This window comes from Trachemys scripta, chromosome 8 (assembly GCF_013100865.1).
Source record: "Trachemys scripta elegans isolate TJP31775 chromosome 8, CAS_Tse_1.0, whole genome shotgun sequence".
Lineage (NCBI taxonomy): Eukaryota > Metazoa > Chordata > Testudines > Emydidae > Trachemys > Trachemys scripta.
The window spans coordinates 50,605,375-50,628,449 of NC_048305.1; the positions used below are offsets into that span (position 1 = coordinate 50,605,375).

Consider the following 23,075-nt stretch of genomic DNA (forward strand, 5'->3'; position numbering starts at 1 on the left):
CAGGCATGAAGCCTTCAGCACTTTGGAAACTCCAGATAGTACCAATCGCTGCCGCCCATCTCTTCAGCAGCACTGCCTATTGCAAGCACATCAAACCTGTCCTCTGCTCTCTACACTGGCAAGCTCAAGGTCTTAGTGATTAATTTTTGATTATGTGTATTACTGTAGGATGTCAGAGCCTCATGGCCCAGGACTTCGTTGTACTATGTGCTGTACAAACAGAACAAAAAGACAGTCCCTGCCTCCAAAGAACTCACAGTCTAGGTACTTTATCTTCCAGGTGCTCAGTGGCTTGGGCCCATCATATCTAAAAGAGCCTAAAGCTCCAGGATGAAGACAGCTCCACTCCTCTGACACCAGGGAACTCTCTACCACTAAGGTAAAGCTCAGCTGTGCAGGAGACAGATCTTTCTTGGGGGCTGGTCTGAGACCCTGGAAGGAATGCCCCCAGCAGTTACGGACCATCACAGACCTCCTCACCATCCGCTCCTAGTGCAAGTCTCACTTCTTCAACCTGCCTCCCCTGGTATGATCACAGAGCAGTCAGTGTACGCTTGAATAGAATGAACCACACATGACAGATGTTAGTCATGGCGCTTCACGCCCAGCTGGAAGGCACTCAGATACAATGGTGATGAACAAAGCTTAATTTGCTATGAAAGAGGTGCTGGGGCTTAAGCAATTAAGTGCCAGGCTCAAGCAATTGTATTACACCTCTATCCCGATATAATGCTGTCCTCGGGAGCCAAAAAATCTTACCGTGTTATAGGTGAAACCGTGTTATATTGAACTTGCTTTGATCCACCGGAGCGCGCAGCCCCGCCCCTCCCCCCCAGAGCACTGCTTTACCGCGTTATATCTGAATTAGTGTTATATTGGGTTTTGTTATATCGGGGTAGAGGTGTACTTTCATAACTGATGCAGCAAGCCCAGAGGTGCCAGGCTCAGCCCTGGCACAAATTAAGCACTAGTGATGAGGGCGGTATGAGAAGAGAAGAGAAAGCACTGCCCTCGTGTAGATTGGGCTCCAAAAAGTTTGCTAATGTTTTAAAAACTTTGCCATCTAATCCTGCTCAGAGCAGATCTACCCAGTTTAAAACACTTGGAGCTGCCAATGCCTGCTCTTAACTAGTTTTCCCACAGCTGCTATCTACAGTGGAGCTAAATTTGCAGTAGCAAAGGTGGGTAACTTTAGGGAAAAGATAGCAGACAATGCCAAACTTCTGCCAAGCGCACAAAGTGAACAACTGAATATAACATTCTTCTCTAATCTCTTTCATTATTTATAATAATCCTACCCACAACAATACAGCAGCACGGAAAAGATTTCCAGAGAGAAATGTGATGTTAGGCACCATCAACCTAAAAAACCTGGGCTCAAAGGGAAAACTCACATTGCCTTCAATGGGACTAGCATTTCACCCCCACATCTCGGTCTGAAATTGATTGATATCAGAGCTAGTCACATGTTTTGGTTTTAATTTTGATGAAATTTCAAAATAATAAAAAAATAAACAGGGACATTGCTGATGAATTTTTTGCAACATTCCACCCACCCTTTGTTTTTCAACTGGCTATAAAGCTGGTCAATTATTTTTTTAATTGTTCAAAATATTGAATTTAGAAAAAAGGAAACATTCTGGGAAAATGGTTGTGATTTTTCTCCCCTTTTTTTGGAACTAGCTCTAGTAGAAACAACATCTGCGCTGACTATAACTGTGAGATTGGAGAGGGGGGAAATTCTATTTTTTTCAATTTCTTATTGCACATTTGACTGTGTTTTGTGCATAGTCACCTTCCCTGTTTCCCCTCTATATTCCATTACGTCTCGATCCTGCAAACTCTTACACGCGTGCGTAACATGAACCAGGTGAGTGGTCCCATCCCATTGACGGGAATGTAAATGAAGTAAGGCCTGGTTTACACTTGAAAGATATAATTATGTTGGCTAGGGCTATGATTTTATTTTATTTTATTTTTTGGTAGCAAAATCATACAAGCCCTAGTGTAGAGGCATTTATTCTGGTATAAAGGCACCTTATGCCCATATGGTTATTCCCTTTTCCACATGGGACTAGTATGCTAGTATAAAGCAAGTTTATACTGATGTAACTGCATCCACACCAGGGGATTCCTATCACTTTAACTGTGCTGGTAAAGTTAAAATAGTACAGCTTTCTAGTGTAGACAAGGCCTAAGTACATGAGTGCTTGTAGAATCAAGACCAAAGATTCCTCCATTGTTTGTGTGGTTCTTCTACACAGCAAGAGGGGAGAGAAAACCATTCTTTAAAAAGAGGAATGTGATTCTAAAACCACAAAAATTGGCAGGCGGTTGAGGGGGACATGTGGCCTATGAAATTGCATTTAACTCACGTTTTAAAATGGATTAAATTTCAAGTTGGTGGCGTCCCTTTAATATGTAACAACACAGCTAAAGACTAGAGCAGTACCCTTTGTATAATGACATGAATAATAAATACAAATGAATAAAACAATGAACATAACAGCAAATCCTGCATCCGTTATGCCTGTGTAACTCCCAGTGCTGACTGCTAGAAACTTTAGACATTTGGCATCTGCCTTGCCAACCTCATTAATCATTTAAGTGAAATCAACGGTATATATTTACAAAGATTAATTTTTTAAACAATAACCAAACAAGCCTTTGCATCTGTAACTTTTGTGCATGTGACACTAACACAACCATAACTGGGCGGGGTTAAAGAATTGTAATTGGGAAAAGTTAGCCTATTGTCTTAATCATAGGTTCCAAGGCAAGCCGGGACCACTGTGATCATCTAGTATGGCCTCCTGTATAACACAGGCCAGAGGACTTCCCCAAAATGGTTCCTAGAGCAGATCTTTTTGAAACCATCCAATCTTAATTTAAAATTTGTCAGTGATGGAGAATCCACCACCACAGGCCTTGGTAAATTGTTCTGATGGTTAATTAGCCTCACTGTTAAAATGTTACCTTATTTCCAGTTGGGATTTTTCAGTGATGTTGTTGATTGCTTTTGTTTGACGTGGCCTATTTATTTATTTATTTATTTATTGGGGGTTAGGAAGTTAGTGAGGGTTACTAAGGGGTAAATGTGAGCACAGTGTGGGGAGGGATAGCTCAGTGGTTTGAGCATTGGCCTACTAAACCCAGGGTTGTGAGTTCAATCCTTGAGGGTGCTACTTAGGGATCCAAGGCAAAAATCTGTCTGGGGATTGGTCCTGCTTTGAGCAGGGGTCTAGATTAGACGAACTCCTGAGCTCCCTTCCAACTGTGATATTCTATGATATAAAAGGAGCCAGATTCTCAGCTGGCCTAAATTGCTAGGGCTCCCCAGGGAGCAATTTCCCCCAGCTGAGGATGATACCCAGCACAATTATGTTTAAGTACGGACAAGAGCAAGCAAGTTTGGTTTGTTCATTGCAACAGGAGAATATTGGGTGCAATTCTGGTGTCCTGTGTTTCAGAAAGATGAATTCAAACTGCAACAGGTGCAGAGAAGGGCTACTAGGATGATCTGAGGAATAGAAAACCTACCTTATGAGAGCAGACTCAAAGAGCTTGGCTAGTTTAGCTGAACCAAAAGAAGGCTGAGGGGAGAGATGATTGCTGTCTAAAAATACATCAGAGGGACAAATACCAGGGCAGGAAGAGGAGTTATTTAAGTTAAACGCCAATGGCCAGCAACAAGTTTAGGCTTGAAATTAGATGGTTTCTAACCATCAGAGGAATGAAGTTCTGGAACAACCTTCCAAGGGGAGCGGTAGGGCAAAAAACCTATCTAGCTTCAAGACTGAGCTTGATAAGTGTATGGAGAAGATGGTATGATGAGACTGCCTATAATGGCATGGCCCATCTGTGACTGCTAGCAGCAAATATCCCCACTGGCCAGTGATGGGGCACTAGATGGGGAGGGCTCTGAGTAACTACAGTGAATTCTTTCCCAGGTGTGTGGCTGGTGGGTCTTGTCATCATGCTCAGGGTCTAGCTGAGACACGGTCTAGCTTGCCATATTTGGGGTTGGGAAGGAATTCCGCCCCTCCCCCCCCAATCAGATTGGCAGAGACCTTGGGGTATTTTTTGCCTTCCTCTGCAGCATGGGTCACTTGCTGGTTTGAACTAGAGTAAATAGTGGATTCTCTGTAATTTGAAGTCTTTCAATCATGGTTTGAGAACTTCAGTAACTCAGCCAGAGGTTCTGGGTCTATTACAGGAGAGGGTGGATGAGGTTCTGTGGCCTGCAATGTGCAGAAAGTTAGACTAGATGATCACAATGGTCCCTTCTGGCCTTAAAGTCTGTGAGATTGAAGGCCGGAATTGTCCCTTTGGGAGCATATGTTTCTCTATTACCATAGTTTTGTGAACCAATTCGCTATTCATATGGTACAATGTATTCTCCAGGGAGCTTCTAAAGTGACTCTTGCCACCAAGATGCTGCACCACAAGTAAAAGCTGTCAAATAAATAGCCGTGTCTCTGTCCCAAGGGTGCTTCTCCACTAGAAACTAAACCAGTCGCAGGACAGAACAAGCACGTTGTGGCCTCTGGTCATTCTGGCTGGGAGATCTCTGTACACAATAACAATAGTTTGTTCTTATGTCATGTTTCATTGAGAGATCTTAGAGTCTTTACAGGGTAAGGTGAGTAGCATTATCAGATGGGGAAACTGAGGCACAGAGCGGGGACATGATTTGCCCACGTTCATACAGTAGGCCAGTGGCACAGCCAGAAATAGAAATCAAGTCTCCTGAGTCCCAGGCCAATGTCCTACTCATTGAGACATGACGACTCCCCTCGCAGTGTGGAGATACCACCAATAAGGTAATCCAGGTAGGGAACTTCACTAAAGAAGGATGTAAAGAAGGGGACATGGGAGTTGGGAGGCAGGAGATTGTTCCAATAAGGCATGTTATGAAAGAAGGTGTGAAGCCAGGACCAATTGAAGGACACCCAAGAAGAAGGATGTTCACTCATCCCATATGATTTCAAATGTCCTGTTCTATTATTTTCCTTGTGTCCCTCCATCAATATCCCATAGTCATGGCATGCTGAACAGGATGAATGGTTGGTCTTGACATTATCCTGTGACTCGTTATTTGCATCGTGCTGTGGCACTATGCACCATGTAGCCAACCACTTAACAGGACAATATGCAGAGCCCCTGCTCAAGAGCTCACAGTCTGGGATTTTCAAAGGAGACAGAGGTGCCCAGTTCCCATTAATGTTAATGAAGGCAATGGAGCTGTCTCCTTCAGGCTAACAGCCAGTCACTCTCTGGAAAATGGACTAAATGGAAGATGCTCAATTAGTGAGCAGTCGCCCACCTTCTGTAGCCTGTTGCCAGCTCTGCCATGTGCTTTATTTGGCAGCCAAACGAGAGGAAACACCTGTCTGGAGTCAGTGCTATGCAACAGCAGTGCAATTAGCATTATTTAAAGATGGCTTTGGCCACAAGCAACAATAAAGGATCCAGCAAAATGGACAATGTTTATTTCTCACCTTCTTCTCCAGATACATAGAATATCTGAGTTGGAAGGGACTGGAGGTCATCTAGGCCAACCCCCTACTCAAAGCAGGACCAATACCCCAGTTCCCTAAATGGCCCCTTCAAGAATTGAACGCACAACCCTGGGTTTAGCAATACAATGCTGAAACCACTTAGCTATAACTCAATTTCATCTATAGAAGCTGCTGTCAGGAGAGCTAGAGTGATTTTCACCGTGTTTCAGTTGGCAGATTATTGGCTCGGTTGCATTTGCTCTAAGAATGTGGTTCAAGCTTTGTCTGTTCTGTGCTACAGTTTTGCTATGAGGAAGCTGGTATAGCCTTGGGCATGCTAGCAAGAAGGGATTTCATCAAATCACAGTTCAGTGAGCAGCCTTGTCTGTGGGATCCTGGGTTAGTGGATGCATTGATTCACTTCTAGGGATTTGGTAGGGTCTCCTCTCACTGGGCGGCTTTGCTATACAATAGAAATAACCCATGGCTTCCAGGCAGACAATGGTGGGGAGGATCAGGGGTGAGGAGATAAGCATGCTGCCTAGAAGTGTTAGACATTTGTAGCTCCATTGGCCACTATAGCAAGAGTACAAGAAGAACAAGGAGACATTCAGTTACAGGGAGAGGCAGCACATTTTACACTGGTAAAAGGAAATACTATGTCACAAAATTCAAAATTATCCAGTGGAACCCATTGCCGCAAGATATTACTGAGACCAAAAATGAAGCAGGACTCTAAAAGGATTGGATGTTTATATGAATAACAGATTTATAATAGTAAGGATTAAAAAAAAACAAGAGCCTTGAAAAGGATAGAAACCCACTGGCCCCACAGAATAAGTCAACCTCTTGCTGTTGTGGTGAGGAGGAAACTTTCCCTGGGGGCAGCATATCCCAGAACTGTCTGTTGCAGGGTTCTTCTGAAGCAGCTGGTGTTGTCAAGTGTTGGAGAGAGGACACCGGACTAGAGGGACCAGGGGTCTGACCTGGTCTGACAATTCCAGTGAGCAGTGGCTCATGGAATCCATTTACTCAGCCTTTCCTAAGCAGACCTAGATGCAAATGGGGGAGGCAATGCACATTGGCCTCATAGGAATTTGACCTGCACTGCATAAGGACTCCAATTAGCTTCTATTCCAGACAGTATAGGTTCATATATTGTCATCAACACCCTAGTACCTGAGCATCTTCCAGCCATGCATTAAGCAACATGACTAACACCAGTCATGTGTGATTCGTTCTCTTTCTCAGCCCCTCCCCAGGGGCAGAATTGTGCATGTGGTAGAGTGAGTTTTTAGCATATAGTCTACTGTATGTTTGTTAGAGAAAGCAGGCCAAAGAAGCCCCACTTGGAGCGAGAGGAAGGGAGATTTGTGATGGCCCTTAGCTCCTAGGAAATTAATTCTCACTCTCAGACCAGCCCCCAAGAAAGCTCTGCCTTCTCTGCATACATGAGCTTTATCCTTATGGCAGAAAGTTCCACTGGGCCTGGGCAGCAGCGTTGTTGACCACGGTCCTTCTCCTGGGGCTCTAGCTAATCGTTTCGATATTCTGGGCCCAGGCCATTGAGTGTCCTAAAGAGACGGGCCAAGCCCTTGAACTTGACTTGATGTTTTATGAGACAGCAGTGGACAGGGAGTTTTGGCTTCTTGAGGGCAACAGGATCTGTCCCAATGTCAGGGGCAGGAAGTGGAATGGAAGCCTGGAGAGGGGGAGAACTGCAAACTAAGTTTCATACAGAACATCTGGCTCCCGTGAGCCCTTTGGCTAATCCCAATGTCTAATTCCCCGACGTTCCCTAAATCTCTGAATCCTTCCTGTTTCCAGTCACTTCACAACATAATCTGTGAAAGTCTGCTTGCGAAATGGAACACACTCCATCCCCACCCCCCTTCCTGTCAGTCCTGGGCTGTGCTTATGCTAGGCAGGAAGGGGACGGATCCCCAGATCTGTACAAACAGACATAGTCCTGTCCTCTCTGCAACAGGCCCATGCCTACCCCCACACACACACACTCCCTTTGGCTCTGTTCCACTTTATCTGCCACTGTGCTGAGGCTACCCCCTGGAAAGATTCCATTTCTTTGCATTTCCACTGGAGAAATAAATCCCCAATGGTCAAAGTCCTGCTCTTCCTCCCTCCCTCCATCCATCTTCCCCCCTTCACTTTCCACCCTGCCTGTTTCCCCACCCCTCTCCCCTCGCTGAGTTCCCAGCAGCAGGACCCTTTTCACAGAAACAAGGCAGGGCTCTTTTTAGCTCATGCTTTGCATTTTGTTGTTCTTCAAACGACATTTAGGAGCCTGATCCTGACAAGTGCTGAGCGGGTGGCCTCGGGGGCAGGTGGGGTGGGATGTCTAGCAACTCTCAGGATCATCAGGGGGGCTGGAACAATTAGTATAGTGGGGGTGCTGATGAGAGCCCTTGAACCAAACTGTAAATCCTGTGTATGATGGACACCACTTCAAGCCAGGGAGTGCGGTAGCATCCCCCGTTCCAGCACCTATAAAGATCAGCCCAATATTTGAGAAACTCAGCCCAGTTTCTTCCTCCCACCCCACTTCCCCAAGCTTAATTTGTTAGCCTGTCCTGAGGGGGTGTCGGTATGTCCCTCTGTCTGTTGCCATCTGGAATTGGGAATCTAATCTGGAGCAGTAGCCTCCTTCCCTCCCCCCAGCTCCTCCTCGCTTCCTGTCTGCAAGGCTGTGTCTAGCTGCTGTATCACTGCTCCCCCCGCGCCCCGTCCTCGGCGCCGGGCTCCTTTCCAAGGCTCAATCCCTTTCAACCTTTCAGGAGCCGGACTAGGTCGGGATGCAGCAGCCAGTCACAGCCCCCACCCTCCCGCCGGGGCCAGGCGAGCTCGCCCCCCTCTGAGCCCCAGCGCCAGGCACCTGGGCACCAGTGGCTCGGATTTAAGGAGCAGCCCCCCGCCCCGTGTCCAGCCTTCCCCCAGCGCCCCAGGTCAGCGCTGCAGCCCAGCAGGGCTCGCCCAGCCTGTCCCTGGCCACTGGCCCTGAGCCGGGGGGGACCCAGAGCCCCCCCCCCCGCCCCCGGCGGCCGGGCCAATCAGGGAGCGCAGGCACTATGGCCGAGGCTCCCATTGGCTGCCCGCATGTATGCGGGCGGGCGGGCGGGGGAGTGTGCGGGGCGGGCGGCGCGGTTATCTCGGGGCCCCTCCAGCGCCGGAGCAGCGCGCAGGTGACAGTGGCGAGGTGGGCGCCAGCAGGGGCCAGCAGCAGCGCAGGGCTGCGCTCGCCCGCGCACGGTGCACGCAGTCCCGGGAGAGGCGCCGCCTGCAGCAGCCCCCGGCCTGGCCCAGCGGATCTGCCCCCGCCCTAGAGAGGCCAGCATGGCACGTGGCGAGCGCCACCCTGGCAGTGCCCGCGGCTCGCCGGGCGCTGGGCGAGCGCGCTAGAGCTGGTGCCTGGAGTTCGCCCGTGCACAGCAGCGTGGGACCCGGCCTCCTAATGTGCAAGGGCTGGTGCATCAGCCATGGTGGGGACTGAGCCGCTGGACGGGCAGAGCAGCGGAGCCGCGCAGCAGCGAGGACCGGGAAGGGTGCGATAAGGGGGTGTCTCCGCGCCCCGCCGGGCCCCCGAAATACGAGCGAACCCCGCCAGCAAGACTTTGGAAAGTTGCCACCGAGGATGATGGGCAGCGTCCTCCCCGAAGGGCAGGCTCCTGCGAGGAGCCAAGGGAGCGCTCTGGGGGCGCTGGTATCGGATGATCTTTGCCTCGACCGCTCTGAAAACTCCCCCCGGGGGTGCTAAGGGAGTTGGCTGCAGGCCTGCCCGGCTGGAAGGGCTTCGGGACAGCGCCGCGGGGCTTTCCCGTACCGGATCCTAGCGGAGTGCTCGCACCGGAGTTACCACTCCGGCTTCACAGCGGCTGGCGTCCCTGGTTTGCCTTCTTGACCCACAATCCTATTGCCTGGGGTAAGTCTTGAAAGTTCCTCTCCCTCGCAGCTGTAACGGGGCTGTTCTCATTGCAGGCACCGCTCGCTCTTTTCCTACCTGATGCAAGCAGGATTGGTTATGCTTATGTCGAGTATGCTGCGCTGCCTTGTATACAGTGTATTCACCTAGGCACATATAGATACGTGACTTACCATGGAGAGATGCCACACACAGGGGGAAATGTGCTAATGCTGAGCTCTGTTAAGCATTGGGATAGTCCCCTAAGGGAAGAAGAGGCAGATCCATGGCTTGAGTTGTTTAAAACTGGACTGGCAATGGCATTGGAAAATATGCTGCTGAACAGTCCTGAAACAGCCAGCGAATGGGCAAGATGACCTAATTCCATCTCTACTGTCTATATGAATATGCCTTTATATATCACATTATATGTCACCAGCAGATTACATTTGCCTTGTTCTAGCCACTAAAACATGAAATGCTCCCATCCTACAACTGCATGAACTTGTGAGCTGCTTCTCCCACCCTCCAGCTCACTTTTCGGCAGCCAATACTGTATCCATTGCTTACTTACCTAGAGCAGGGGCTCACAACCCAGCGGTCATGACCACCGCTGCCCTTTCCCCATTGCTAATTAACAGCATGGCCCTGGCTAGATCCCAGGTAGATGGGAGAGAGGTGCCAGTATGCGAAAGGTTGAGAACCGCTGACCTACAGTATGTACATGCAGTCCAAACAGAAACTAGAAAATGGATTAACCTGCCAGAAAAGAGTTCTGTGATCTGACCATAGAGGTACCTACTGTGCTTGGGCTTCTGACACTTGGAGTGGTACACAGGGCGGGAGGTTATAACAGGGATTAATGCATTTGGCAGCTAAGGAATGGCTGTTGTACCTTAGATACTACAGTGATTGGTGCCCTACGAATACCTACATTAGATAAAGCAGGTCTTAAACTGTGTGCACATGTGCTGTACAATCTGCGGCGTGTATTCCGTCTGATAACTTAACGTGAACATGTCTGGCTGTCTCTTTTAACAGAGAGAGATAAGCAACCACCTAATTCAAGTGTACTGCATCAAGTGGGGGTTCTGGAGACACTGTGGCTCAGGAGAGCAGAGCATGACAGAACCCTGCAACGGGGTTTCCTTGTAGTACATAGTTGCCTATTTTGTTCTTTTAAAAAAATCTGCTGTTTCTCTGTGTTCCCAAGATGGCATCTTAGCAGTGAGAGACTGTGTCACCTGGATAGTAACACGGGGTGTCCCAAAACCACAGTTGTGCTGCAGATGACTGTTCATTAGTGCAGTCAGAAATCCTATGTTGTTGTGTGTGCTGTACAGGGATTGGGTGGGTGGGTGTGAGGAAATCAGCGTGTGTGTTTATGTGCGTGTGTAAGGGGGGTGATATGTGCACACACTGTTGCCAGGAAGTGTTTGAGGATGAGCAGTCAGTGTAACATGTTCTGTTCGGCTGGAGTGCAGCTTGTTCTGAATAGCAGTGTAGTTTGGGCACAGACAAGTGGGGGAGAGGGGGAGAACAGGGCGTACTCGGGCGATCTTATTCCACTTGGCGTTCAGCATTTCAGCCTCTTTTGTTAGGACTAGCTGCCATCCTCTGGCCCTGCATTTAAGACCATCCTATGAATAACCCTCCTTCTGGCTTCAAAACAAGTTGTTTATGGGGCGCTGTCCCTGTGTCATCCAACTCCTTCCTCTCCCTGGGTGCAGAGGACTCATCGGGGAGGGCTCAGGAGATGCTGTAGTGCCCTGTACCTCGCCAGCCTACACAGAGGAGCCCCCAGGGAGAGCGGAGACAGCTGCCGGGGCACTTTCTGCTGACTACATGCTTCCCCCCGCTTTTCCTGTCTGAAATTTTTTGGAGATTCAGTGCTTTCCTCCCCCCTAAGCGTTGTTGTTGAACAGCAGGTTGGTGCTGGTGCATTGCTTGAGCTGATAGTTTCAGCCCTGCTGGGATAGGAGGCAGCAGTGCAGAGAGTGGAGCGAAAAAGGCTGGCCTGGAAACTTTCATATTGTCGTAGTAAAGGGGGAACTAACCTAGGAAGTCACCACCTTCATACCATAGACATTCTGGCTTCACATCACTGCTGGGCCCTGGAAAGGGAACTTGGTCGGGTAGCAATTGTCCCACTGCACAAATAGTGGCCAGTTGGGAGGACAACCGCAAACTGAGGTACAGATGCACCTGTGGGTTCAATTCTTGGCTCTGCCAGTCTCCCTTTGTGAAAGGCAGCATGACTCCCATAGGCCCAGATCCTCAAAGATATTTAGGGTCCTAATGTCTATTGGAATCAGTAGAAGATAGGAGCCTAAATACCTTTGAGGATCTGGGCTCTCTATGGCTCTGCTTCCTCATCTGTTCCATGGGGATAATCACACTTCCCTACATCACAGGGAGTCATTCCTTACTGTTTGTTGGGTATTCACATGCGGTGCTATGAAATTAATGGAGATATCCCATCTCCTAGAACTGGAAGGGACCTTGAAAGGTCATCAAGTCCAGCCCCCTGCCTTCACTAGCAGGACCAAGTACTGATTTTGCCCTAGATCACCCCTCAAGGATTAAACCCACAACCCTGGGTACAGCAGGCCAATGCTCAAACCACTGAGCTATCCCTCCCCCCTCTGTGCTGATGAGGGGAACCATCTATAGAGAGGAAGAGGATAGCAACAGTGAAAGGTGCCTGGGAAGGAGGAAAGGTATTTGGGTAGGGAGATAAAGGAAGAGTACTGGGGTACAAAAAGCACATTGGGATGTAGGGGAGGTATAGGGCATGAGGACATGGGAAGGATGGTAGGATGTAGAAAAGGACCTGGGAAAGATATCGAGATGTAAGGACAATTCTAGGGTACTTGTACATAGAAGAATGCTGGGATCCAAGAGAAATGCTAGGCTAGTAGGATGCAGAGTCCTGGGAAATTGGGAAGCTGGACTGATCCTGGGATTTAGGAGAAGTACTTGGGTATTTGATGGTCTGTAGAAAATATACAGGGATAGACTGGAAAATTACCGGAGTACTGGGCTGTATGCAAAATTCTGGGACAGGAGGATGTAAGAAGCATCACAGTACACATCCCTCTAATGAAACCCTAAATGCAACAGCAATCGCTCTGTCTGCCAGTGATTTCACTGCTGAATGATCAAATCCAGTCAGCCCAGCCCCTGACTGACATGCACTGGCCCACACCTGCCGGGGTCCTGGCTGATGTGCATTGGCCAACATGAAAAGAATGGCTTCTTGGTAAATATTTGCTCAGACCGCCCCCACACTCAAATTTGCATAGCACTTCGCATCTCTCCACCTTGGAGCCAGAGCGGCTAATTTCACTGGGACCTGGGTATGCTCATGCTCAGCTTAAACAGCTCTAAAAAAATCTCAGCCATACTGTTGATTTCCCAAAAAGATACTTCTCCCTCCTTGAATTTAACAGCTAAAATACCCAGGTCCCTGAAGCATCTGTTAGTGGAGATTCTGATCTTAAACTCCTGAGCATGCTGTACCTGTGCGGGTCACCTGCTGCACCTCTCGCCTCTTTTTCTAACTGAAACATGCACCATCTGCAGCAGGAAATGTATTCAGGCACATTGTAAGGAGCATTGTATTGCCTGCAGCCACACAGCACCTGTCAGCTCTCACAAGCATAGTGGAGTCAGGCTGGGCAAGCACTTGGGTGAGAGCAATCCTAGGAAAAGCCCAGGGTGCCGCCTGCTGTGGTTCTGATGAACCAGCAGGTGTCACTCTTCCCTCTCACTCCAAGCTGAACTCATCCAAGCATCCAAAGGGAGAGATGAGGCATAACACTGCAGCCCAAACCAGTGGTGGTGGTGAGGGATCCCCATGCTGCCTTTCAGAGGTGTCACTGATCTCAGTGTCCTGCAATCCAGTCCCATACCCTCAACTGCCCCTGCTATTTCCTTTGTGTGCGCTATATTCTTCCTCCCTGCCCCAAACTGCCCGGCGGGAGGGCTGCTGGGTGTGGCTAGACATCTGCAATATGCTACTCCCGGAGATGATCCCTGCCCACGGGCTACCAGCTAGGTTCACACTGGCTTTATGCCAGCTGCCGCCAGTGTCAGACCTGGCAGGAGGAGCCGAGGGTGGAAAATACACCAAGGGAGAAGGTTGTGGGAGGCGTACGGTTGTGCCAAGCACTGCGGGGACTATTGGTGGCAAACAGTGGCCCCCAAAAAGAGGAACCGCCCAAAGCCATAGGGCCTGTTTAGGGAGCGCACCAGTCAAGTGTTTTCTCTCAACAGCCTCTGCCAGCAGGACACCTACGCAGCCACCATGGGAATTCACACTGGCCTCCCCCAGGGGGAGTCCCATAAGAGTGCAAGCAGTAATCCTTCCAGCTGCCCTCTAAACCACCCTCTTGGCACTAGGGGGCTCCAATGCAGAGAACTGTGAATCCCCAGCTCTGGGGAATCTGACCCTGTAGATCAGCTTACAGGGACATTAATCACCTAGAAACCCAGACAGCACAGGTTAAAAGCAGTTTCAGGCCGTCCCCTGCCCCTGAGCCCCCTGCCAGTGATTGGTTTTGCAGTCCTGTTTTCCCCTCCCTGTGGCTGTGAGAAAAACCCACACAGACAATGGGAAGCAGATTATACAGGCTTTACTGCACTCTTCTTAAATCCCCAGCTCCTGGACTCCTGAGGTTACCTGAACAATCTCATTCATTTAAAACAAATCTATTTCATTAACCCCCACCCCCACCCCACATTTCTAGCCCTCCTGGTGGCAAGGAAAAGCTTGACAGTGTGAACCCTAAAGGCTCAAAAAGTAGATGCCAAACAAGGAGAACTCAGTCTCTCTTTATATACATAAAATCTTGATATTTTTAAGCCACTCTCTTGATTTTGGGGGCCATGATTCATGATTTTTGAATGTTGGCTGAGACATCAACCATACCCAAAGCAAACAAAGACAAAGAACGACCCATTTTTCTGTAATTCAGATTAAAGCATCTTCCCACGTCACATGTAGATTCATAGATTATAAGGTTAGAAGGGACCACTGTGACATCTGGTTTGACCTGCTTTATAACACAGGCCTAGAACTGTTCTGAATGACTTGTAACAGGAGGAGGTAAGACATATCCAGACGGCGCAATGATATGGCCCCTTTAAGTTTCCACAGTGTATTGGGATGGCAGGCATGGCATGCACATGAGATTACATTGCTGCGAGGTTCATAGCAGAAGGCCGAGTCCCTGAAGCATGATGCCTATGTGTGAATGTTGGGATAACTGCACAACCCGCAGAACGCTTACTGGCCCAATGAATTCCCCATTGTGCAAGGCCTGGGCCCATAGTTACCAAGCTTTTGGTTTCCATTAGCTAGTGAGATCAATGATTCCTTGACACTTCCTTGGGAGATTATGTATATGACACCTGCAGAGCAATAAACTGTGCTGTCTTGCGATTCATTAAGGGGAGGAATATAAGCCCAACAGCAAAAAGGACACAGGGTGGAAAGGAAAACTTGTGCCACGTAAAGGAGACAAGCACAGGGAGAGTTCCCTGAACCCAGACCTGGCATGTCTCAAGGCAAAGTACAAGTGCAGCCTAGAGACATAGGCCAGGGAGACTCTCCCCTCCACCTGGGACATCCTGGCTGGGGAGAGTTCTTTTCCCTGAGAGGCAATCAGGTGATTGGCCTACTCCGAGATCTGCCCTCATGAGTTCCAGCAGTGCAGCAGCTGTTTGCAGCTGGATCGCACGGGGTGGGGTGGGGTGGGCTGGGGGGGTTGATCCCACACGTAGGGCTGCTGCCTCTGAGATACAAAAAAACAGGACATCTGCCTGCCTCCCACACCACATACACCCCAGTGTACTGATGCCCCCCCCCCCACAGGGGACCGTCTCCCTGTCCCAGCCCCAGGAGAGGGCACCAGCCCCTGTGGGCTCCTGGGGCTGCCCTGGGCACCGACCTCACCAAGCAGTATGCAGTGCCAGCTGGATCCACCCTGATTCTGCCCAGCATGACCCCTGCAGTCGGTACGTGTGCAGCGGGTGACCAGGCACTGCCGGCCCCCCAAGCTCCCTGCCCCCACTCCTGAGCCGCCCCATCCCCAGGGCTCCCAGACACTCTGGAGCCAGAGCTCCCTCTCCCATGAGAGCCAGAGGGGGTGTGATTGGCAAACGCTGGGGCATTTAGTGTCCCGGGAAGACGTACAGATTTCGCAGGACAGCTACCTAGAAAAAGGGCCAATCATGGGAAAACCTGGACAGGCGGCAACTCTAAAGGCGCTGAGCACTCAAGCCCCAGTGCAGCAAGGCTTTTGGGCCCTGATTCAGGAAGTCTCTTAGGCATGTGCTTAAGTCCCATTGACTCCAGCGGCCACCACTCCTGTGTGCTCAAGTGCTGTGCAGGATTGGAGCCAGAGGGCTCAGCACCGGGCAGGATGGAGCCCTTTCTTTGGGGCCCAACTAGGGCTCTGAGTACATGGAAATCTGGCCCCTTAATCCTGCATGTCAGGGTCAGGCACAAGGAGGGAGAAGGAGAGTGATCCGGGGAACCGGGTGGACTGGGAGAGGAGAGTGGACATGAAGGCAGGGCCTTGAGCAGATAGAGACAGAGCTGGATGGGGCCTGCAGCAGCTGGAGTGATAGAGAAGGAGATCAGCAGCCAGTGGGGGGTGGCTAACAGAGCAGCGGGCAAAGGAGACTGAGCTGCTGAATGGGGGTTTGTGGGGATCAGAGAGACCAGGGCATTGGGGGCTGGAGTGAGAGCACAGGGACTGGATCAGGGGGATGGGGGGTTGCTGTACTGAACTCTCCTGCTGTGGGATTCTTCTGTGGGCTAACAAGAGGGCGAGCCCAGGGACAGCTCTGCTCACTCAGATTTGTGCAGGACTCTGCACCGAGAACAGGCAAGGTGATGGGAGCAAAGGGGGCAGAACATGGTGTTCTGTGACCCAATTCCTCAAAGCAGAGGCTGGGCTGGGCTGACCCTTCCCTAGGCCTCCTCCCACTTCTGTGCTGCTTTGCAGCAATTTCTGGTTTTTAAAGTACAGGAACATTTGAAAGTGAGGCCCATGAGCTCCTGTGCTTGGGGCACTGTGTCGTGCAAAGGGGAATGGGGGCAAGTACCTCTCCCCGTACATGGACAGGGGCTCTGTGCGGTGCTAGTTAAACACCAGGGGTGGCATAGAGTGTAGGTTAAAACACAGGCTGAACAAGCTATGGGTCTGGGTAGGGCTTGTGTCCCAGAAAACAGCGATATGTTGTTTCCACAGCCCCTGCGCTTAAAACAAATGTGACCGTGTAATTAAAGACTGTGTCGCCCTGCATATGTAGAAGGGGACAGAGTTAAGGGTGTATAGGCTCCCTTAATTCTGGCATTTCCTAAGTGTTGAGAACTTCATTTGGCAGCCTTAATGTTCTTTTATCATGGGGTTGTTGGTTTTTTTGGTGTTACAGTATATAAAGATCTCCACAGCACCCAATACAATGGGACCCCTCCCCCATGCCACATAGGCCATTGGGAACCACCATAACAACAATAATAAGAGTTTGAGAGGCAGCGTGAGCTAGTGGTTAGGGCCTTGGGGTCAGGAGATTTAAGTTCCATTCCTGACTCTGTCCCAGAGCTGTTGTGTGCTTTGGGGAAGTCACTTCCCCTCTCCATGCCTCCCTTTCCCCTCCCACCTTGCATCCAGCTTGTCTGGTTGGACTGTCAGCCTTCGGGGCAGAGACTGTCCCTTACTTTTACAGCACCTAGCTTAAGCCAATATCTATTGACTCTTTAGTCCATCTTGCTACCTTTCCTCAGTCTGCCTTGTACACCCTGGTGGTGAGTGGGGTGCTGGGCTCCATGGCTCAGCAATCACCCAAGAACAGTGGGGGTTTTGGTATTTGACTGGCCTAAGGGAGACACCTGCCTGAAGAACTCCTGGGGATATCTTCCCAGGTGGGGGAGTTAGCCAGGTGCCTTGTTAATAATGCTTGCATTAGGGTAGACTCTAGAGGCCACTGCCAAGATCCAGGTCCCATTGCCCCAGGCACTGTAAAAACACACAAGAATAGACAGTCCCTTATGCTACAGGTAGACAACCCAGCATTGTTAGCCCCACTGCCAGAGAACAAAGGCACAGAGAGGCTTGCTCTCTCCATGTGCGACTTTAGGCAAGGAATTGAACCCAGAGCTTCCGTGCCTCAGGCTAGTGCTGTATCCACCAGACCATCTCTCTTCTCTCCTCTTCCCATTAACGTCAATAGGGACTTTTAATGAGATCCCCACACCTGGCCATCTGAAAACGGACCACTTGATGGCACGTCTCATCACACCTCACCAGCATGGCATTGGCCCATGGGGGAACAGGATTAGAGCTCTAAGGTAAACCCAGGATACCGCAGGAAATAGAGTTGATGATTGAGTAGATAGCAACCTTCTCTCCGAAACAGTGCCCCAGCACGGTGCTAGGGGGCACTGTGTCAAGCCCCAAATTGCCACGGCTGAATTCCCATCCTTGTAATTACGCCTCCTTCAGATTCCTCCTGCAATTTTCAACTGGAGACAGTTTTCATGTACATCCTAAACTGCTGCGTAATGTTGCTCTGCAAAACATCTGCTGCATCCCCTCACCCCCACCCCCAGCCTATAAAGTGCTTTGAGTTGCTCTGTGCTGAATAAATACGTGATAAGATTATCCTGAATATGTGTTTCACATATGCTGGGCTTGATTCACTCAGGACTTACTCTGGCTTCTGGCAACATAGAAAATCTACCAGGACTGGTGGTGGGTGGAAGGAGGGATTGTGGTGAAGGAAAGCACTCTGGCAGGGGGCTGATAGCCAATTACTACAGTACCCAGACCAGGTGGCATTGGCTGGGGAGGAGCGGTACTGAATCAGAGCTGTGCATGGGACAACCTGGGCTGGTAGGACTCCTTTGGAAGGTGGAATCCCAAGGGAATGACAATTCCCATGGGACGTAGGAGCTGGCACTGGTGTAGGAGTTGCGGTTTGCAGCCCCTTGAGCAAACAACAGAGAATTGAAGCCAAGGGGCCAGACCCACAGCTGGTATAAATTGGCATTGAATCAATGGAGCTCCGCCAATTCATACCAGCTGGGGATCTGGCCTATGGTGAGTTTCAGAAGGTGTTTGGCCCTGCTTTAAATTATATTTAATCTACTGCAGAAAGTGATCTGGAAAATGTACATGGCCTGACAAAATCAATGTTAATGTCCCTGACAATTAGCTAATGCCTTAATAATTGAACTACACCTGATATACAGTTACATCTCCAGGGATTGCTTTGCCGTTGACTTCAAAAGGAGCAGGATCACAGTGCATAGCTGTGCACTATGTTGTACCTGCCATAGAACAAGCTTCTGGGTTCTGTTTCTGGGTGTTGTGACAAGGTACTTGGGTTGACCCCCTCCTCTCCAGGCTGGAAGCTCTAGGCTTTCCTACAGGAGATGGTTGTCTCGCCAGAGGCAAAAGGAGGATGGATCTTGAGGTTAAGGCACTGGCTTGGAAGGCAGGAGATCAGGGGAACACGCCTGGATCAGCTGCAGATTAACTGCATGACCCTGGGCAAATAACATCTCTTCCCATCAGTTCCCCCATCTGCAAAGAGGGGGTTAGACCATCCTGTCTAGATTGCAAGCTCTTTAGAGCAAGGGGCTGTCTCTCACCATGTATGCACACAGCGCCTGGCCCAATGGGTCCCTGCTTCAGATGGGGGCCTCTCACATTCCTACACTAACCAGTGCTGCTGGGGGTGGGAACAAAGCACGTCCTAACATGAGAAGCTGAATCAGAAGTGGAGATTTGATGCAAAAGCCTCTGTCTGAGTTTATTTGCCCCCACCACCCATCCCAAATATTGATGCTCTCTCCCCACTCCCACCCTGTCTCCGCAGCCCCAGCTGTTCCACTTGCTTATTAGCTGACCATACACCCCCTGCGTGGTCGCTCCTTTCCTTTCCCCAAAGCAGAGATGAATTAGCAGCTGCAGGGAAGAAAGCCGGACAGCTTGAAAGCGGTTTGTGATTCAGGTCTGCAGGACTCAGCAATTTGACATTCTTTCTAATCCTGTTATTTCTCACCTTAAACCTACCTGAGTGAGCAAGGTGCCTTTATTATTCATCTAGCTGCTTGCTGTAATCTCAAACTCTACCCGCCTCCCAGCATCTGCCATCTCCCCTCCTCCCTGCGGGCTTGTAGGAGTAGGACTAGACCCCGAGACCCGAGAGAGGTTTCCATCTCAGCAACTCCTTTTGGGCAGTGAGTGATACTGACCTGCCAGCCTAGTTCTGCCCTCCAGTTTTTATCTCAGAGCAAGCTTCGTCTGGGCTATTGATTTGTGCTATGAAGAGGGAGTGGGTTGAGAAGTGTCAAGCCAGCTACCTACAATCAATTGCAGTGAAGGGGCATACTGGATGGCTGCGAGGGGCCAGAACAGGGTTAGGCAGAGCTGCTCAGGAAATGGACTTTGTTCCCATGAAAAAATTAACAAACACTTTCTCATTTCCATTGGAATTTTTCTTTGAGAGTTTAAAGGGGGAGGGGGGGACAACAACTATGCATCAGGCGCCTGAAAATTCCAGGATTTTTTATGAAAATCCACCATCAAAATCAGACATTTCACATGGAAAGTTCCATTGTTTTGGTCAAAGAAATATTTTGAACCATAAGCTCTAGTGTTGGGTCAGTGATGGTTCCTAGGCACCGAGGAGACTCAATTAGGGTGACCAGAGAGCAAGTGTGAGAAAGCAGGACGGGTGGTGGTGGTCGGGGGGTAAACAGGTGCTTACATAAGATCAAGCCCTGCATATCAGGATGGTCCCTATAAAATCAGGACATCTGGTCACCCTTGACTCAATAGCCAGGCTTCCACAGAGAAACCTAATGTGCATACACATGTGAACCCTCTAGGAACCACACGCCCGAGCCCATGCACACATGCCAAGACCTGAGACACCCCCACGCAAACTCCCAGGGCTGGACAAACAGCACCTGGACACACAAGCACAAACCCACACAGGACAAAGTTACACCCAGCCACACGGGTGCATGCACACACCCAGACAGGGCCTGATCTCTGGGGTCTGCCTACTTCTCAGGCATAAACTAGCCATGAAGCCGGGAGCAGAGCTTGAAGGCAGGGGAGCAGCATGGTCCGTACTGAAGCAGTGGGCGCAGTTAGTACTGAGGCAAGTGAGAGACAGTTCGGCCTGGGTGTGGAGTCAGCGGAGATCCCAGCAAACGGCGTGCTGGCATCTCCCACCCCCAGCGCGCGCACAGACCCAGTTCTGAATGGCAGTGCTCCTGCTGCTGCCGTCGGGGGCCAGTGGTGCCATGTCACATCACATTGCGCCTTCTGAAGCGGCTGCTGCGCTCTGTGCCCCGGCCGACCCCATGCTGTCAGTGTGCCTGGCTGCGCTGTCTCGCGTCCAGCCCCCGATAGGAAATGCTCATCGTGCGTGCACCGCGGCCAATGTGCCATCTGTCACCCACCGCTAGAGAAGGAAGAAGCACAGCAAGATATTTTCTGCATCGTTTTCCCTCCTCCTGCTGCGGGTCTCAGAGCCTGGGCTTCCGGGGAAGTGGGACTCTCCTGCAGAGAGAGTGCTCAAGTGGATGGTCCCCTCTGCTGAACTTGAACAGATCCCCCAGTTAGCACTGGCTCCTATTCTGAGCCTGGGAACGGTGTGTTATCTCCCATTGTCCCATGTCATGGGTCCAGGGCTCCTGACCTCCGTGACATCAAACACGGCGCTGACCATCCCCAGCTGCTGTAGCCCATGGTAATCCACCTGCATCAGCCCACGACCTGGGGCACCTCAGGTTGGGGGAAGACAAGGCCGCCTGACCAATCTGGCCACAGGTTCAGCAGGGCCCCTACGCAATGCAATGTCCCTGCATGTAGCTAGATCCCCGCTCTTCTGCATGCCTTACACTTATGCTGGCTGTAATCCCCCTGGGGCTGTGTTCCGTCCTCTCTCCTGCTTGTGAAACTGAGATGCCTCTGCACTGTGAAGACAGGGTGGCTCTGATGAACCATGGGATATTGTAAGAGGTAGTGAGACTATAAGGGTGAATGAGTGGGAGGTTCTCCAGAGCTGACTACTTGAGGGGAGGGATAGCTCAGTGGTGTGAGCATTGGCCTGCTAAACCCATAGTTGTGAGTTCAATCCTTGTAGGGGCCATTTAGGGCAAAAATCTGTCTGGGGATTGGTCCTGCTTTCAAGCAGGGGGTTGGACTAGATGACCTCCTGATATTCTATGATTCTTTTCCCTGTCCCCCCTCCTGCCCCCCATGCCTCTGAGGCCTGTTTTCTTGGGCGCAGGAGTGTGATAATACAGGCTTTTGTAAGAATCCTCTGTGTGGTTTACCTCTTATCCACATCACCATCACCTAGAGAGAATCCAGCTCTGAGGTTGAAACATGGTTCAGAGACCCAGATAAATACAGGGTCCAGCCCCAGCGAACATCTCTGACCCAGCCATACAGAGATGGGATGATCTCTCTTGTCCGTCTCCCTCCCAGTAGCACTAGACTCTCCACAACACACAGGACTCTGAACCACGGTTTAACTGCGGTTGTTTCCATGCTGAAGATGGGCCCTCAGTTCCCATGCTGTGGGCCAGATGCTGCAGAGTGCAGCCTGGCACACACAGATGGCACTCTGGCACATCGTTCAGCTGTGAACTCACTGAGCTCAAGGGACAGGGGTGAGCATGGCAGAGCAACCGAGGGGTGCAGTTTACACTGATCGGCCAGTTGGTGAGTGTTCAATGCACACACGTGTTGAGGGTGCAAAAGTGTATGGCAGGAAAAGGTAACGGGAGGGGTTAGATTAAGATGCTGCCTCCAACTTTACCTGCCCCCTCGGTCCTGGCCAGGGAGCCCCAACCCACATCCATTAGAGGTGTTGGACTAGACTGTCCCCTGCTGGTGCAGGGAGGTACAAACACCCTGAGCCTGCCCAGCACACTGATTCACCTCCCTTGCCTCCCATCTCTCAGGGATTGTGCAGCGGGAGGGCAGCTTTAGCTTGTGGTCAGGACTTCCAAGCCAGCTGTGTAAATCCCCTAGCTGCCCCAGCCTTGCCTTCTACTTGGCCAAAGCTGCTCCCATTTTTGGCCCTGCAGAGGAGAGAGATTATGGTGCCCCCCACTTGTCACTTTGCTAACATGGGCCCTGCTGGTGTGGGTACTGTCTATGTGCACATATGGGCTCTAACCCACATAAACCCAGCATGCAGCTCTGCTGAGAATGCTCAATCCCCTCCCCTCCCTATCTCCTGCTCATTCCTTTCAGCTTCTGTTCTGTCTGCCCCCCACCCGGTTCTGTCAGCCAGCCCAGATCTCTCCAGCAGATGGCACCTAGGCTGCTTGAGCTGGCAGGTCCCTCTGGTCCCCCTTCTTTTTTGGGGGGCAATAGAGGAATGCCTCCTTTCACCAGACACCAGCAGCCCTCCCCGCTCCTTCTCCAAGATGGACAGACCCCCTTTGGGAACCAGGGCATTTGGATTCTCCGTGACAGAGCATCAAAATTAATCCAGGGGCATCTTTCTGACGACAGATGGCCATCTCGCTTTGTCAAGGAAGAACATGCAGCTGGGGACAGATAATATAGGAATCCATACACAGAGTTAGGTAGGGCAGGCCAGATCCTCAGCTG

At 50.4% G+C, this 23,075-nt stretch overlaps 1 protein-coding gene across 1 annotated transcript in view; it reads left to right on the forward strand.

Moving 5' to 3' along the window:
• The first annotated feature begins 8,704 nt into the window (after positions 1-8,704).
• Positions 8,705-23,075, forward strand: part of BRINP2 (BMP/retinoic acid inducible neural specific 2) — a 55,977-nt gene continuing 41,606 nt past the window's right edge. Inside the window, exon 1 of the mRNA XM_034779289.1 lies at positions 8,705-9,435. The gene's annotated coding sequence lies outside the window, so the exon portion shown is untranslated. The remainder of the gene's footprint in view (positions 9,436-23,075) is intronic.